The sequence below is a fragment of the Benincasa hispida genome, chromosome 7 (genome assembly GCF_027475165.1).
Source record: "Benincasa hispida cultivar pf3 chromosome 7, pf3_genome.v1.1, whole genome shotgun sequence".
Classification (NCBI taxonomy): domain Eukaryota; kingdom Viridiplantae; phylum Streptophyta; class Magnoliopsida; order Cucurbitales; family Cucurbitaceae; genus Benincasa; species Benincasa hispida.
This window is the reverse complement of record NC_143484.1, coordinates 38,503,301-38,523,600: the sequence shown is the minus strand read 5'-3', so window position 1 is coordinate 38,523,600 and position 20,300 is coordinate 38,503,301.

The window sequence follows — 20,300 nt, the reverse complement described above, 5'->3', positions numbered from 1 at the left end:
ATTGCAGTCATCTGACTTTGAAGCGAAGTGATAACACCCTTGTTTGCGTCGTTATCCTTTATTCTCAGTCTCTGATCGCTCTCTCTCCCATCCTCGTGATTTTTAGAGATGCGATCCAGGATGTTCTTAGCCTCATCATATGTTTTGTCTAACAGACCACCAGCGGATGTCGCATTGGCAACGGTCTGCGAAGTGGGATTTAAACCATGATAAAAGATTTCCATTTGCAAGCAGTCTGGTAATCCGTTGTGTGGACAGTCCCTTACCAAGCGCTTAAACCTCGCCCATGCATCACTGAGCGATTCGTCCATGTCTTGTTCAAAATTGGTTATTAATTTTCTTCTTCTGGCATTCTCAGTAGGTGGACAATATTTCTTCATAAAATTCTCTACGACCTATTCCCATGAAGTGATCTCTCCCGGCTCGAGGGAATACGCCCATTTTCTTGCCGATCACACAGAGAAAATGGAAACAGAGTTAGTTGAACTTCTTCGACAGAGATATTCAGGAACATAAAAGTGTTGCAGATTGTTATAAAGCTACGGAGATGAGTGTGCGGGTCCTTGCCATGCCTTCCTCTAAATTGTCCTGTAGTCTAGAACATCTACAGCATCACCGGTTTCATTTTGAATCGGCTTCCATTAAGGGCAGGCCTCATGATTTCTGGAGAGAAATCGTAGAGGTTTGGCCTTGATGGAAGCCGATTCAAAATGAAACCGGTGATGCTGTAGATGTTCTAGACTACAGGACAATTTAGAGGAAGGCATGGCAAGGACCCGCACACTCATCTCCGTAGCTTTATAACAATGATTTCTGGAGAGAAATCGTAGAGGTTTGGCGATGCATAGTCCCGAATGGGCCTATTACGATCGTTTGCCAGTAGTATTGGATTCGCCATGACGTTGTTTTCGTTTGGTGCTCCGTTTCCAGGCTGCTCCACCATATCTTCTTTATCTGGCTGTTGTTGTTGGCGGCTGTCTTTTAATCTTCTTCGAAACGTCCTCTCAATCTCCAAGTCATAATTCGCCAGAGATTGAGAACTGTAAAGAAATCAGAAAATTACCGTTAGCACACTGATTTTCCGAAGTCCTCGGCAACGATGCCAAAAACTTGATGTGTTATTTTATGAGGTGAAATTATGGATGAAATGCGGTGATTGAAATGCGTTGAGCAACAAGCTTTCTCAGCAGAATCCAAGTATAAACTCCACTGAGTTTTCTGGTAAGTCTAGGGTCGAACTCAGGGACTTGGGAAAACGGTATACGATGGTAATTTTCAAGAAAACTTTGCGGTAACCAAGCAATCAAATAATTGTTTTGGGTTATTGTTGCGGTAATAAAATAAACAAATGAGGTAGAGTTACAAAAAGAGTTGATAATACGGAAGATGCGATGAGTATGTGGTGAACGGGTTGAGAAGGGGTTCGGCTAACACTTCCTAGGATGCGTTCATGTTATGCGATCATACAACACACATACAGTAGCAAGTCATCTCTCGACGCAAATGCTACGACTTCTAATACTAGAACGTATGTGATATATGCGATGAGTCTATAGGACCTATACATAAGCCTCTATTCTTATTTATGTGATGACAAAATGACACATACACAAATAAAGCAACCACATAATATCATAACCTATTTCTAGGGTGCATGTGATGCAGGTTGACAAATAGAGCTTATCTCTAAGTCCCTATCTCTCGCTTATGCAAATCTAATCTTGCTCTCTCGAGTCTAGATTCTAATTTAACTCTCTCAAGTCTTAGGTTCTTTCTTTAGACTCTCACTCGAGTCTAGATTCTAATTTAACTCTCTCAAGTCTTAGATTCTTTCTTTAGACTCTCTCTCGAGTAGCTCTAAAGGGATGTTGGGCATAACATAAAACAAGATAATCGCATGCGATGAAGATGCTAGGTCATATTAGCTTAGTTTCTCTCAACCCATTCGACAAATTTAGCTACTCATGTGTGCTAAGAGAGTGAACAGATGTAGATAAAGAAATTTCATTGTATAGATATAAAGTTTGAATACAAAATAACAATGCAAGAAGAGAATAAAGAGCTGGTAGCAATCTCTTGCTTCCCAAGCTACACTGTCTTTTCTACTTTGTTCAAAAGATAGTCTCGCTCTTGCGAGAGTCAGCCCACTCTCTACTTTTCTACGTCTCTAGGTTCTCTTTTGAGTTGCCTTGAGCGATCGTCCGGCGTCTCTTTCCTTCTCTCGCTCCACCTTCTACACAAAAAGGAAAACTATGAACACGACTATTCTAAGAAAAATTTCTAATTGTCCGAACTCGCTGAACCCTTTTTCTAAAGGTTGCCTTCGGTATTTATAGAGCTTCGGGGTGAAAGACGGCTTCTTTCTTATGATTGCACGGATGGGATGGCTTTAATTCTCTGACTCATATGCCGAATATTTGTCACCGAAAAGCTGAGTGTACTTGTTATCGTTAGCGACTTGTCAACTTAATTCAGATTTGACCATCATCAGCTTTCTGCCCCATTGTGATTAATTATGCTTTTCTCCCAGATGCGCCCACCAAGTTACGTCGGCTCTATGCGACAATCCTTCTTTAGCAGATGTTTGCGAGCACAAATCACAGCAAATCCTTGCGGTAACACTGCGCTCGTCCGTTGATTTCTTGTGATCGCGCTTTCCACCTTGCGTTAACGCATATTCTGCATAAAAATACCAAAGTTAACTTTTTTTATGCGATGAACGCATGCGACCGCAATGTTACAAACTTAATGCTTTTTGGACGCAATCTTATATTTTTTATCAATGCAAACCTGCATTGTTTAATAACTTAACAATGTAATAACGTGCATTTCTGTCCTTTATCACTACACAACCATAACGCAGTACGAACTCTTCGCGCTCGTCCTCAACGATCTCCTCGATCACGATCTCTTCCGCAACAGCGAACGACCTCCACAGCACCACGAACGGCCTTCAGAAAACCTCGATGGTATCGAGTTGAGTCTGACACCACCAACAAGGCTACCATGGTATTCTCGGTGTGAGAATCTAGAGGGTGGACTTTTTTGAGACTTGGTATGAGGCAGACGAAGGAGGAAATAACGATCGCGTACACGACTGGGCAAGTGGGAGATGGCAGAGACCTATCGCATAGGTCGATGCCTAATCGTTTAGATAAATCTATGTGATCGTCTAGCAAATGTTATGCGATCATTTAGTCTATCGTTTAGCTCGGTCTGTCGCCTACAGACTCTAGCAGATTGTTTACCTTGGGTCAGCAATCGTCTAGTAAAATTATGCGATCGTTTAGTAAATACTACATGATCGTTTAGCTCGCTTAGCCGTCGTCTAGTAAATTTGAATTTACCTTACGACTTCATGAGTTTCTTTTGCCTAGAAAGGAAACTCAAAAATTTTTCAATCTTTTTGTAAAACTTTTTTTTTTTTGAAAATAGGAAAACCATTTTCCTTTTAAACTCATGGTTACCATGATTCAATAACCACCCACTATTTTGGTTATTTAAAAGAAAAAGAATTAATTATCTAATAATTAATATTATTATAATCATAAATGATAACCGACTTATCATACTATATTTATAACCTATAGTTTTAATATTTCATTTCATGAAACATATAAACCATAGTTCTTTTTCTATTCTATGGTACTTAATATAAATCTCATTTACATCAATCCTCTACTAGATGTATCTCATACATCATACCGATTATATCATATATAATCAAAATACCTATTGTTAATTTGAACATTTCAAATCAACACCAAGAACTGATCCTCAACTGAATCCATTGAGCTACTAAGGGGACCTCATGGACCTATAGCTCGAAGCTCCAACGGTACGTGAATAACTGACTAAACTCTTTAGTCACGGGATCCACCATCCGTTAACTGTCAGACACTTCACTAAAAACCGACAGTTGAACTCTCCTTACCACAGATATATTATGTGTCCATCTTAACCAATAAGCAATGCGACAACCCTTCACAGATCGCTCGTAAGTACAGTTGGGCCAATAACCGTTATGCCCATATAATTACATCTGTCTCCTTAAGTACCACTGATCCCTCTAATGAACGTAAGTCATAGTCCTACTATGATTGAGTCTTCTCTTCCAAAGAGAAGTTGTGGCCATTATGTTCAAGCCCCGGAATCAGCCCTTAAGGGAGCAATCTCTTTACTTATCCCTACTTTGGGAAAGGAGTGAATTTCATCTTGTGGATTGAGTTCCCAGCTCCCAAATCAGATAAGTCCCCAAAAAGGTAGGCATATTGGTTGACAATCTGGCCACTCTCGCTCATACTAATCAAAGGACCGCCCTTAAAGGCAGGAGTTCCCAAAACACTCAGGATTGAGATCGTGTCACCTATGGTCATTTAGGTGAGATGTAAGTCTCTAGTATCAACGGCTTTATATACAGAGTCTAGTCATCTCGTGGTCTAGGTCTTATACAAACTCTTTATATAGGACACCCCCGCTCCACTTCTCCACATGAATGGTTAGGATCTACCATTTGTAGTAGTTTACAACACTTGCAATCTTTTACAAAGTGGGTCGTATCCGTAATGTCACCAGGATTAGGTATCCCACCTTAATCCTTATACTACAGACCTATTTAGGTTATCACTTAAGGCATGATCCACTTATATATTATATATACATGCTTAAGTTCACATAAGATAACCAAGGAGCTTTGTTTATTGGATATGAGTAAATGCCAGAATTAAATAACACTTATTTTATTCATTAAACAATGTGCAACTTTACAAAACAACGAGACTCCGGGAGGATTAGGACACCAATCCCAACACAAGTCCTCTCGGGCCAAGAGAGGGTGTGGCCACTATGTTCAAGACCTGGAATCAGCCCTTAAGGGAGTAATTTATCTACTTACCCCTGCATTGGAGAATGAGTGAATTCCATCTTGTGTAGTTGAGTTCTCAGCTCCCCAGTCAGACGAATCCCTAAATGGTAGGCTTGTTGAGTTGGCAATCTGGCCACTCTCACCATAAAAATTGAAGAACCGCCGCCATGAACAGAAGTTCACAACTAATTCAGGATTTAGTCATATCACCTATGGTCATCTTAGCGAAATGTAAGTCTTTATTATTAACGGTATTATATAAAGAGACTAATCATTTCGTGGTCTGGTCTTATACAATCTCTTTGTATAGGATACCCTCACTCGTATGTCTCCACATGAATGACCAGAATCAGATCATTTGTAGCACTTTACAATACTTGTAACACCTACAAAGTGGGTCGTATCCGTAATACCACTAGGATAAGGGACCCAACCTTATCCATCTACTACAGACCATTTAGGTTATCATTTAAACAAGATCCACTTGTATGTCTCTACATACTTGTTTAAATTACATAAATTAACCTCGGATCTTAGTTTATTGGATTGAGTATATGCTTATAAAATAACACTTATTTTATTAACAACAACATGTTTATATAGACTTTACAAACTACGAGATTACAAGGAGATTTAGGACACCATTTCCAACAAGATTTTCTATATGTTGAGTTAGTGGGAAGAAATCACATCGTTCTTCACTTAGAGAGGAAACACCACGAAGAGAAGTCTTTAAGGATAAGTCTCTTTTTTCCATTTCCCTCTAAAACAGCATGCTTAGGACGTTTATCCTTGTCATTATGTAATTTCTCTGTTTTTAAGTTGCTTTCCAAAAATGAATTTATTGACACAAAGGCAATCACTCGCTTTCGCACTGGGATTCAATCTTTTCACATGACAACCCGACATCGATAAGATATTTATGAACACCGTTGTAGGGAGCTAACTTGTTCCAATAGTATCGGAAGACATACTCTCAACATGCCTTGGCTGCTAACATGAAGTTTGCACACACATTATCATTGTTGAACTCTGTTTTCAGGTTCCTACTCAAATGATGGATAAAAGGGCATGGAATGCATCAGGAAAAACCATAACAATGGACTTTGCAATGCTTTTGTGTCGATCGAATACAAATACGCATTAACCACACCAACTGTTGATTGCAACCTTTTCATAAATCACGTCCATGAATTATCATTTTTCGTGTCACCCAACCCGAAAGCAAGAGGGTATATCTGCTTATTAGCATCAATGAACACCGCTACGAGCATAATACCGTCATACTTCCCTTTCATGTGGGCAGCATCAACCCTAATGACTGGCCTGATGTAGTTCAGAAAACCTCTTATTGCAGCTTTAAAGCCATATATATGTATTTAAAATTCCCACCAGGATCAATCTCCAACTCATATTGAGTACTAGGATTTGAAATCTTAAACGCTTCCCCATACCGTGATAACAAATGGAATGACTCTTTAGGGAACCCTCTCATTAAGGACAATGCGACTTCCCTAGCTCACTATGCCCTCTCGTAACTAATGTCCATCTTGTACTCCTTACGAAAGTCTTGTATAATTTCCTTCGATTTATTATCACAGCTAAGATTCTAGTACTTCGACTTGATCAGTTCCACTAGAACCTAACTCTTAGTTTGTTTATGATCATGTTTTCTTAAGATCTTCTGACAAATGTAGCCGCTAATGTATTTAGTGACTTTGAACGTAACAGAGTCTTTCATGGCTCTGACCTTCTATTTGCATATTAGTTCTACGCATCTTAAAAATATATAAATTTTTAGTAGATCTATCGACAAGATATTGGAAATTTTTCCTAATGGTAAAGACAGACAATTTCTTAGCCAAATCTTTTTTTGCTTAAAAATAAATTACCAACTTAGACATCCTCTATAAATGATTCAGAAGAGATGATGATGGTGTTTGCCATTAATTTTTCAATGTGCTTCCTCTTGTTATGGCTAACACCCAATTCATCAGTTGTTGTTGAATTCGACCATTAGTTGTCGAGATACTTTCACCTAATAGTACTCTGTCAACCCGTGATTCTACATTGAACATTGAATCTACCTCTATGGTCATCGAGTTCTGGTCATTGATCAAGTCTACATGATCCACATGATCAACATTAACAATTATTTCAGATATATCCATTTCCTCAACATTAATGTCGACATCAGAATTCGTTAACATGTTTACATCATATACATCATTCACAACCACCTCAAATGTCCACATATTCCCTATTCAACAATCATCCGTATCATCACTCAATTCTAAGGGACATATATTATCATTCAATGGACTTAACGATCAAACGTCATTTGAACCTATATTGTATTCAAGAATAAAATCAAGATGAAACATAAATAAGGGAACATTTTGGCCATTTGAACTGGAAATGACAGTATTGTACTTCAAGATTTATGGATTGAAGGATTGTGAAATCCATGCGAAAACGTAATCGAGTCCCAAATTCGATTTTCACAAAATAATAAAATTATAGAGAAGGAAAAATTATGCATTCTAAAAAATTACAACATGCTTTAACACGGTACAAGAGGAATTAGGGTTTGGTGATTACATGCCCTTGAAGACAATAAATTCTATACGAATCCTCTCCTAAGCTCTGCACAAACTCAACAAATGGAATCCTCCAAGAATAGCAACTCCACCAAATGAACACCACCAACAGAGATTCCTATGTATTCTCCATAGAGTGAGAAAAAGAGCAAGATGAGTGGGTTTTGCTTTTAATTTTTGCAAGGGAGAGTTTTAGATAAGAGGAAGATTTTTGTGCAGTGAAATTTCTTGGGAAGAGAGTAGAGAGATCAACCAAATATTCCACAGATGTTCTGTGATATTTGGGGAAGAAGATTATCTCTCCTAACCACCCCACTCAGACAATATATTATTGAGAGAAGAGAGGTGGGGGTGTAAATAACTTCCTACTTAATTAGTTTAAAAAATAAAAATTTAAAACTAATTAAATTAATTAATTAATATATTTATATATGTATACAATAATTAATTTGTTATATGTATAACATATATCAAACTATATGTTATATCTAATATAACATATAACCTTTAGTCTATATTATATCACATATTATATAACTTATAGTTTAGTATTCTCTCATTTAACCTATAGTATTTAATATGAATCAAATTTATGTTAAATTTAACCTATAGTTTTTATATGAATCAAATTTATGTTAAATTTAACCTATAGTTTTTATATGAATCACATTCATATAATTAATATTTGAATCAAATTCAAATATTTATTTCCTTTCAAATAAAACTTTATATTATAATGTATTAAATACATCATATTAAGTATATCATATATAACTAATTCCCTCAATTAATTCGAACAATTCAAATTAATCCAAAATTAATTTGATTCTCAATAATCCCAGTTAAGCTACAAAGGGAACCTTATAAACCTGTAGATTGAAACTTCAATTGTACTTGAATAATTAATTAAACTCTTTAATTAAATTAGCCAACATCCATTAACTATCAATCACTTCATTAAAGACCGACACTTGTACTCTTCGCACTACAGATATATTTATGTGTCCATTGGATAACCAATCAACGGTGCGATGACCCTTCACAAATTGCTCGTAAGTATAGCTAGGCCAAAATTTCCGTTTTATCTCTGTAGTTACATTTAACTCCTTAAGTACGACTGATCCCTCTAATGAACAATAAGTCATAGTCTAACTATGACCAAACCCCTCTCAGGCCAGGAGAGGGTGGCGCCACATTATTCAAACCCTAGAATCAACCCTTGAGCAATTTCTCTAACTATAGAGAATGAGTAAATTCTTTCTTGTGTAGCTGTGTTCGATGAATCCCCAAAATGGTAGGCATATTGAATCGGCGAACTGGCCATTTTCACCTATACAAATCAAAGAACCGCCTTCATTGGCAGGAGTTCACAACTCACTGAAGATTTAGGTCAAGTCACCTATGGTCATCTTGGTGAAATGTAAGTCTCTTCTATCAACAGTGTTATATAGTGAGACTATTTATTTCGTGGTCCGGTCTTATACAAACTCTTTGTATAAAACACCCCCGCTATGTCTCCACATGAATGATCAGGATCAGATCATTTGTAGCAGTTTACAACAATTGTAACAACTACAAAACGGGTCGTATTCGTAGTATCACTAGGATAAGGTACTCAGTCTTATCCATCTACTACAAACCGTTTAGGTTATCGCTTGAACATGATCCACCTATATGTCTCCACATACATGCTCAAATTACAGAAGACAACCTTGGATCTTAGTTTATTGGTTTTGTGGGTTAATGCTATTAAATATCAAATAAAATACCTTAGATTTTATTAAATAAATAAACTGTTTGTACATTACAATTACAAATTACAGGACCCACTAAGATTTAGGACATCAACCCCAACATACTACTGGTAACTTCGATACCAAAAGAGCCATTTGAGACACATCATCACAGGTTAAGAAAAAATGAAGATCTTCTTAGTTACTAATCACAAAGGCAGATACATTCAACCTAACATTATACAGACACTTTATAACCAAATCAAACTCAATAGAATTTATCCTACTAATTCTATATATTTCCTGCAAAAACTCCTCATAGTTATTCCGACATCTACAATTAAACCTTTCAACTGACTCCTTACATATTCTTTCTCATTCTCCTTCCATTCACCCCCAAAAGAAACAAATATATGAGACATCCTGAAAATATTCATACAGAGGTACAAAAAAAATACTAAAGTCACCCAAAATCTTGGGGAGAATACGTAATCTCGGTGAAAAAATATCAATATCTCGCCTGAGAGTTCAAACCCTAGGGTAAATCTCGGGTAAATATTATAAATCTCAACTAGGATGGTTAAATTGCCACCGAGATTACATAAACGGTCACTAAAATAGTAATTATCGGGCTCAACAGCATGCAAATAACAATTCAAACACATTTATAAAAGACAATATTGATATATATACCTTGTTTCCTTGATTTTTTTGCAAAGATATGGGCTATGAAAATTTCAAAACTTCCAACACTTGCGAAAATTTTTAGAACCAAACTTGTAGAGCAAACCAATCGTTGAGTTTGTCAAACAACGATATTATAATAATGTAATATTATTATTACAAAAGGCATATTCATAAAATTACTTTTCGATTAATGATTACGAACACGTGGGCAGTTGTTTACTATCAAAATTCTAATGCTATCCCAAGGCCGATCTCACTCGAGAGGGCCCGAGATAAACTCTTTTCACAAATTTTCAAAAAGCGTGCTATTTTTCTAATGTGAAAACTAGAAAACGCTATCTTGGACAATTATAGATAGGAAATATCAATAAAATTCGAGAAATTTATAACAAAGATTTTAATATAAAATAACAAACTAACAGAGATAAGACTATGAAGAAACATAGAGATTTGATAACCACAAGAGAATCCACAAACGATTTCTCCAGAAATTACTACGAAATTTTAGTACCTTAAACCCAAAGGCATAGCAGTCGAATTCAAGGGTATCCTGAGCGGTGAAATGCAGGTGGTTTCTGGAATCAGTTACCGCCTTGTTATCGATGCCAAGACAGACGAATCATCGGCAAATGTAAGGCGTTGGTCTGGGAAAAGCCATGGGAAATATTCAAGAAACTTACATCCTTCAAGCCCGCTGCCTAATTCACCAGTAAAGCCCTAATTTGCCTTCTACTGTACTGCTGTATTTTTGTATTAGTATTTAGTAATTAGGAAAAATAAATTAAAATTTTGTAGTAATTTCTGGAGGAATCCATGGGAGAAGCTACGGCAGATCTATGTGTTTCTTCATAATTTTATCTCTATTACTTTGTAATTTTATTTTAAAAATATTTATTAATTAGTTTTACATTTATGATAATAACACATCTTTTGTAGTACCACATAAATTGTTCTTGCTTATCACATATAATATTTATTTTAAATAAAGTGTGAATATGAAGTAAAATTTATAGGTTGGATATTTATTTATGAATGTAGTTTTCTTTTTCTAAAGAAACCTTTTATCTTGCAATACACTATTTTTTTTTAAATAATTTAAAATTAACATGATTTAAGTGAAGTGATATTAATTACAATCATTTCTATTTATTCTAAATTATGTTTCTATGTTTTTTATTTGGATTACGGACAATTTTTTTAGTCGGTTGATTGTTTTTATCCCATTAGTAACAATTGTTTTTTCTTTCATATATGTAGTTACATGAATTTAACATCGTTGCATCTACTTGTATTCCATTTATAATTTTATTTTATATATATATTTTTAAAACATATATAATACAAATATAAATTTGAGAGTATGATACTACAAATTTTTCTTTAGGCTAAATATGTAACCAAATAAAAAAACTTTTACTAAAGTTTGGAGAAATTCTCTCTAAAGAACAAAGTTCTATATTCATCGTGTATAGTTGCTATTAAGATCTAACCAAACGATTTTTTTTTTCATATACTAACAAAGTCATTTAGAGATAGTTTTATGTTGGACGGTATAAAATGATTGGTATAATAATAATTATTATTTTCATTATACGTAATATATTAAAATAATATTTTAATAGCAATTTACTATTTTTAATGCAATTTGGTGCCTTTGAAAAAAAAAAAGTACATTCCATGACAATCTTGTAAATTGGAGCTAATATGTTTTCAGTAAGTAATTTTCTCTCTAATGTCAATATTATTATCTTTTGCATTTTCTTTTCTCCATCGTTCTATGGCCCAACTATTATCCTCAATTTCTCCTCTTGTTTCATTTTTTTTTTTTTTTAAAAAAAAAAAAACTCATCTCCTTTACGTTTCTATCACATTAGTATTGACCATCATTGATGACGCTACATTGCTAAAGATTGTGACATAGAAAGGAAGTTGTAACAAAAAAAAACAAAACATTTGCTAAAGATTGTGACATAGAAAGGAAGTTGTAACAAAAAAATAAAAAATATACTAAAGATTGTGACATAAAAAGGAAGTTGTAACAAAAAAACAAAACATTAATCTAATCCTAAGAAAATACACAAGTCAAAATAGAAAGAATAGATGTTTATAAGGTTACCAAGTTCATATTAGATTTAACAAAAAAAAAATTAATCTAATCCCAAGAAAATACACAAGTGATTTTCCTTGGTTGAGATTGAATTTATGATATGGTTTTTTAGATGGATAAAACCTAACCCAATTAAACAAATTCTCATATCGTTCGTTTGTTTGTTTTTTGTTGGTTTTGTTGAAAATTCATCCCAATAAGATAGACTCTTCAATCATGATTGAGCTATATGGTAAGGAATTGACTTTTGAACTATATATTTATATCTTTAATTTGAATAAAATTTGAATAAAAGCATATAAATTCATAATTGTTCTTCTTAAAAAAAATCATAACTTTTCATGTTTTATCATTGGATGTCCATATTTCTATTCTCGATTAACTAGCAGTTATCCAGTTATTTAAACAAAAACTCACTAATTACCTACAATTTTAACACACCATCACCTTATCATTATTTTTATTTTTATAGTATTATAGTAAAATTAATGTAAATTTATGATTCTAATAACAAAATGAGAATGATGGTAATTATTTAAAATTTAAAGAATAGGATATATAAAACATTATCGACCAGATTATAGTTTGGTTAGTCATTTTTTTTATTATGATAATTATACAATGATATAAATATATAGTAAATAAAATAAATTATGTTTATGCAAATTTGGTAACTTTGATCCGAGTTTTTTTTGTTATAATAATTTCAATTAAAAGTAAACATAATAAAAAAAATTTAAAATACCGAGTAAAACTACATTAATAACATGTTTGTAAATAATAAACTATTCATATCCCCAACTCTAAACCAACAATATTTTTCTTCTAAAATCTTATTATTTGCAACCATTATGGATAAATCAATTGTCGGCTATTGTCCATCTTGCAATGGTGACATCTTGAACACCTCCATTCTATTGATCATAGAATCTTAAATTATATCAATATCAATGCGAAAGGATGTGGTTGAATGAAAAACTGTGGATCAATCATAAATTATCATATCGTTTACTAAATTAATGATGAAATTCCAAAATATTAAATTTGGGACCAATTAAGAATTGATAAGTGTCCCAAATTAAAATTGAAGACAAATTTCGATGATGCCACGTGGTTTCATCATGATCGTTGAATTGGATATAATTATTTAGATTAAAGTATAGTTGAGTCCAAAAATGGACTTAATTTAGCCCAAAAACCAAAGTAGATCCAAGCCCAACTAATTGGGTCTAGGGGCCAGGCTCATGGACCAACCAAGTCCAAGCCTACGAAGTCCACTAGAGAACTCTATAAATAAAAGAGAGAACCCATAGAAAAGGAAAAAAATAATTGGAAGACTCCTAAACTCCTGAAACTGCACCCTCTTTGAAATACAAGTGAATCAGAAGATTAAATACTAGAAATCGAACCACATCGAATCAAATCAACATCAACACCAACTCAAATTCACTCCAGGAATAAATTTAAATCTTTTTCCATAAGTGACTCTAAAATTTTGATTCCTCCTCTGTAGATGTTGTCTATTTATATGCTCTAATTGTTAAGTGGTGGAAATTTGAATAGTTAAAGGTTGGATTCATTCATAATTATTAATAATAATTTCAATTTGTAACCAACAAAGAGAGGGGATTCTATTAGAAAAAGAGTGGAAATTGTACCAAACGATAAAGAATTTAAAGTAAAACTATGTTTGTTATAAATGTGCTAGGATACTAAATTTCCCATTCTACCACTTTGTTATCAAAAGGTAATTTGTTAATTAAAAAGAAAATTGAACTAGTCATAAAACTTAACTTTAAAGCTCTGTTATTTGGTTGCTAAAAACTATTTTTTATATAAAAATAACTAATTCATTGTCATTCATACATGATTATCATGAATATTAATGAACCAAATGAATTAATTTAGAATTACAAAAGACAAAGCTAATATAAATATCATTTTAAAATGAATAGACTAAATTTTTCTTTCAAAATTATCATAAATTGATGCAAAATATACTAGAGGTTATACGGTTCACAAAACAACCCCTAAACAATAGGAAAAAATATATTATCCAAACCAATGCCTACACTCCAAACACACAGAACCTCTTCATATAAGTCTCAGACATTTGCTTCTCAGACTTTTGATTTCGAACCTGTGTCCAAAACGCCCTTTTAAACTTTCAATAATACCAATTGGCCCTAAACTTCTAAATGCAAATTAAAATCTTTTTACAACAATTCACAAGTCAAATGATACATCAATTAAAAAAAAAAGGGTGGTAGCCAAACAAAACCAAAAGCCAAATTAATAAATTGGCTGTATCTTATTTGTTTTTAGAAAAACTACATTTTTAGCCCTTGAATTCTTAAAAATGTGCACATTCTTAAAAATTAAGGACTAAAAAGATATTTTATTCCCTTGTTTTTTCTCATTATTACTCAAACAATTTTTTTGCCCAATTTCCTCATTTTAAAAATCTGTCAGCTACATTCTATAGTTTACTCTCATAATATTTCAAAACTTATTGTCATTAATTTTTCTTTTCATTTCAATGTAGGCCTTTTTTTATATAAAAAAAAAAAAAAAAAAAAAAAAAAAAAAAAAAACTAATTGTACTAGTTTTCTACTATGACTCATATATGTTTACGTTATAAACACATATGAAAATTTTTAAAATAATAAAAAAAATGGGTTGAAGAAAAATAAATGGCAAATTATAAAAATCATCCTTAAAAGAGGATGATAGTTGTAATTATACCCTTAAATTTTCAAATTTAAAAATTGAGCTCTCAATTTTGTCCAAATGTTAAAATTTGACATTAAACTTATATAAATGTTAATAATTGTATAAGTTTTAGAGTTCAATTTTTATCATTTGTGAGTTTAATTTTATCATTATTATAAATTTAAGGGCCCAATTTTAACACAAATCAAATACTCATATATCTTTCAATTTCAAATATCCTATTCAATATTGTCTGAACTAGTTGAATTTAAATTTAAAAGAAATTATAATTAATAATTTACTAAGACCCCATTTGGTAACCATTTGATTTTATGTTTTTATTTTTTAAAATTAATATATTTCATCCACATTTCTTAGAATGAATTGCATCTTTCTTAAATACAATGGTTGGATCTTAGTCAAATTCCAAAAACAAAAACAATTTTTTGAAAGCTTTGTTTAGTTCTCAAAATTTGGCTTGATTTTTTAAACAATTGGTGAAAAGTAAATAATAAAAGAAGAAATTTGAAGGGGTTTCTACATAGAAGGCCTAAAGAAAATCCTATATTTCATAAATGTCTTAAATTTTGAATTTTTTTTAAAGATGACTTTTAGGGTTAATTTTGGACAATTATACCATTTTTCATTTATTTATATCCATTTTTTATATATATTTTTCTATTCTTGAAGCCACCTTAACGATGAAGAGAAAAAATATATGTATTATAGAGAGAGAAAATACGTTTAATATAATTTTTCTCATTTATCAATTGGAGAGAGAAAATACATTTAATATAATTTTTCTCATTTATCAATTGTTGAGAGAAAATTCATTTATTGTATTTTCTATTTCTAGTCTGTCGTAGTCATTCATTTGCTCTGAGTCGATCATTATCGTTCGTCCGCTCTAGATCTATTATTGTTATTTTTACCGTCTCGTGCTCACCCTATCGGAGGATGCAACTTACACGCATCTACGGCGGAAGGAGAAAAGAAAGTGGGGGAGAAGGAGAAGAGAGGGAGAAGGTAAACAGAAATTACTATTATTTTTTTAATTTTCGTAAATTAACATAAAGAAAGGTAAACAGAAACACTAAACACGGAAAAAATGGGGCTATTTCTTAGATATGATCTCAAAATGGTGTTATTCATGTCACCATTCCAATATTTTTCAAAACCTGAGTTTTAAGGGGGTCATTAGACCCTTTTTATTATATAATTTTATGTTTAAAAAACAAATTTATTAGTAAAAAAAAAATTTAAATATATACTTTTGGATTGAAAATAAAACAAAACACACTTGAAATTTTATTCAACATGCACACAATTAAAAAATTTAGGCCGGTTTTATTAACCATTTGGTTTTTAATTTTTAGTTTGGAAATTATGCTTGTTTCTTTTTAATTTCTTATATGTTTCCATGTTTAAGTAAAAGAGTTGAACTTTTAGCCAAATATTTTCAAAAATATTTTTTAAAGAGTCATATATATATAAATTTTAAGAACATTGATAGGAAAGTAAATGATTAAAGATAGAAACCTTGTTGGGCTGACCACTCTTCACAAGGGCCAAATACTCAAGATCAACACTGGAGAGATGAAGAAATGACTTAGAAATATTCGGCCAAATCCTCGATGCTCGACGTCTTCCTACTCGATCCTCGATGAGAATTGCCTTCTTCGTCTGACGAGTTTCTATTAAATCCTCGATGGAACTCGATGCAACATAACTAATACTCGACCATACTCGAAGGTTCTTGAACGATACTCAGTGTGACTCGAAGGTGAAAACGATGTACTCGAAGCTACTCCGTAGCAAAAAATCGATGTACGATTGACTCGATATTCAGATTACTCAATGCGATTTGAAAGTTAATTGAATGGCGTGCGATTTGCAGTAAAGAAAAAACTCGTATGAACAAGAAAGATAAGGCAAGAAGATGGAGATAGTGTTTACGTGGTTCGACAAGATTGCCTACATCCATGGAAAGATTTGAATTCTTTTATTGATGAAGATTGCGTATAGATTTTTGTTGTTTACCGAAAACTAAGAAAATGATGATAACTCTCTCTCATTTGAATTTAAAATCAGTGGTATTTATAGAGTATACTAGCTGACCATTCACAAAGTTAGTTATAAACAAACAAAAAACTGAGGTATTTGAGTCAAAACTTCTTCAAATTCTCCACCTTGACTCCAATGCCTTGCAATCTTTTGATCTTCCTAATTCTGACCGGTTTGTCTACCCTGTGTCTGGAAGCTCAAAGCCAATCTATTCTAAACATTTAAATATTTAAGTTTTGAAACAAGTTTTGTTAACATGTCAGCTGCATTGTCTGAAGTATGAAGCTTTAAAATTTATATCTCCCCTGTCTCAATTTTATCTCTATGAAATGATACTTGATATCAATATGCTTAGTTCTAGTGTGGAATTGTGAATTTCGAGACAAATGGATAGCACTTTGGTTGTCACAATAGAGTTTCACTACTGTTTGATCTATTCCAAAGTCTTTCAGCAATCCCTTGAGCCATAATGCCTCTTTGATTGCTTTTGTTAAAGCCATATATTAAGCTTCTGTTGTAGATAAGGCTACTATAGGCTGTAATGATGCTTTTCAGCTGATTAGATTAGGACCAAAAAGGAAAAGGTAACCTGTTAAGGACCTCCTTTTGTTCAAATCACCAGTATAGTCAACATCCACATATCCATAAAGATCTAGGTTTGGTTCAGCTGACCTTTGGTAGACTAATTTTGAGTTTTTAAACCAAACAAGGTACCTTAAGATCCATTTAGTAGCCTGCCAATGTCTTTTACCAGGATTAGACATATATCTACTAACTAAGCTAGCTGAATACGAGAGATCAGCTCTGGTAGAAATCATTAAATACATTAGGCTTCCGACTTTTTGACTATAGGGTATGATAGCCATCTGTTTCTGACGTTCTTAGTCAGAATCCTTAGGAGAGTTAGCTGAGGAAAGCTTAAAGTGCTGAGCAAAAGGTAAGCTCACAGGTTTAACATCATTCATGTTGAACCTTTTAAGGATCTTCTCACAGTAAGAGGACTGATTGATGCTTAGAATAGACTCCTCTTTGTTTCTATAGATCTCTATTCCTAGGACCTTGCTTGCTTTTCCTAAGTCCTTTATATCAAACTCTTTTTTTAAGAGGTTTTTAACATGGGTTAGATCTTCTTTGTGTTGAGATTGATGTCTTAATTCTCTCAGAGTCTCGCAGTTTGTAAACTGTACACATTGTTATGAATAAAATAAAAGTTATTTTTATTTTGCATTTACTCATATCCAATAAACAAAGCTTCATGGTTATTGTATGTAAACTTAAGCATGTATATGAGATATACAAGTGGATCATGCCTTAAGTGATAACCTAAAAAGGTTTGTAGTATAAAGATTAAGGAAGGATACCTGATCCTGATGACACTACGGATACGGCCCACTTTATAGAGGTTTAAAAGTGTTGTGAACTACTACAGATGGTTGATCCTGACCATTCATGTGGAGACATGCGAGCGGGGGTGTCCTATACAAAGAGTTTGTATAAGACCAGACCACGAGATGACTAGTCTTTTTATATAACATCGTCGATACTTGAGACTTACATCTCATCTAAACGACCATAGGTGATATAACCTTAATCCTTAGTGTTTTGAGAACTCCTGCCTTTGAGGCGGTCCTTTGATTAGTATGGGGTGAGAGTGGCCAGATTGTCAACTCAACAAGCATACCTTTTTGGGATTTGTCTGATTTGGGAGTTGAAAACTCAGTTACACAAGATAGAATTCACTCCTTTCCCAAAGTAGGAGTAAGTAGATAGATTGCTCCCTTAAGGGCTGATTCCGGGTATTGAACATAGTGGTCATAACTTCTCTTTGGAAGAGAGGATTCAGTCATAGTAGAACTATGACTTATGTTCATTAGAGGGATCAGTGGTACTTAAGGAGTTAGATGTAACTACAAGGGCATAACGGTATATTGGCCCAACTGTACTTACAAGCGATCTGTGAAGGGTTATTGCACTATTGATTGGTTGATATGGACATAAAATATATTTGTAGTGAGGATAGTGCAGTTGTCGGTCTTTAGTGGAGCGCTCGTCAGTTAACAAATGGTGGATCCCGTGACTAAAGAGTTTAGTCAGTTATTCACATACCGTTGGAGCTTCAAGCTATAGGTCCATAAGGTCCCCTTGGTAGTTCAATGGATTCAAGTTGGGAATCAGTTCTTGAAGTTGATTTGAAATGTTCAAATTGACAAGAGAAAATTCGATTATATATGATTTAATTGGTGTGATGTATGAGATACATCAAGTGGAGGATTAATGTAAATGTGATTTACATTAAGTACCATAAAATAGAAAAAGAACTATGATCTATATGTTTCATGAGATGAAATATTAAACCTATAGGTTATAAATATAATATGATAAGTTGATTATCATATATATTTGTAATAATATTAATTATTGGATAATTATCTCTTTTTCTCTAATAACCAATTGAGTTGGAGGTTATTGGTAGTTTTATGGTAACCGTGAGATAAAAAGGAAAAATGTTATCCTAAAATTTAGAAGAGTTACTCAATTCGGAAAGAAACTCACTGAATGCTATCAAATGAAAGTGAACAATAGCTAATAGAGAGACTAAACGATCGTGGAGTGTCACTATAAGATAGTTCACTCAGCTGGTCGTAGCTAAACGATCGCAAGGCATTGTCTATATGACAGGCTACCTTCTTCTACACGATTGAGCATTTCGTCTATACGATAGACACTTCTCATCTCCCACTTGCTCAATCGTCTACGTGATTGTTGTGAAGGAAATCAGACATAAGGATTTCCATGAGCAGCGGAAGAATCGTTCCAAATTTCATTCGTATTTGAACATTAACAATTACAATCAAGAAACGGAAACATACAGGCTATGCACAATACAAAATTACAGCATGCTTTACATAAGATCAAAGGATAGAATTCTACATAATTTTGAAGACTCATCTTCAAACACTCTCGATCATGAACGCTCGAACAATCAGCAAGACGAAAATCCCGAATGCTCGAACTATACGATTGCAACACAGCACGATCACAGCGACCACGAGCACAATGATCTTCAAGACCACAAACACAGCGAATAGCCTCCAAAAACCTCGACTATGTCGAGTTGAGTACGACACCATCACAATGGCTACCTTGGTATTCTCGGTATGAGAATCCAGAAGTGAGGGTTCTGTGTGGACTTGGTTAGAGGAAGAGACTGGAGGAACAATCGTGTAAACGATTGAACAAGTGAGAGATGACAAGGTCTATCGTATAGATGATGCTCAATCGTTTAGCAAAAGCTCCGCGATCGTTTAGTTAAAGGCCAGTTGAGTGAACTATCATATAGTATCACTCCACGATCGTCTAGTCTCTCTTCAACTATCATTTAGTAAATCTTATTCACTTGACAGCCAACCGTGAGTAACTTGCTGAGAATAGCAACTTTCTCAAATCTACTAAATTTAGGAAAATATTTTTTCTTTTATCTCACGGTTACCATGAAACCACCAATAACCTCCAACTCAATTGGTTATTAGAG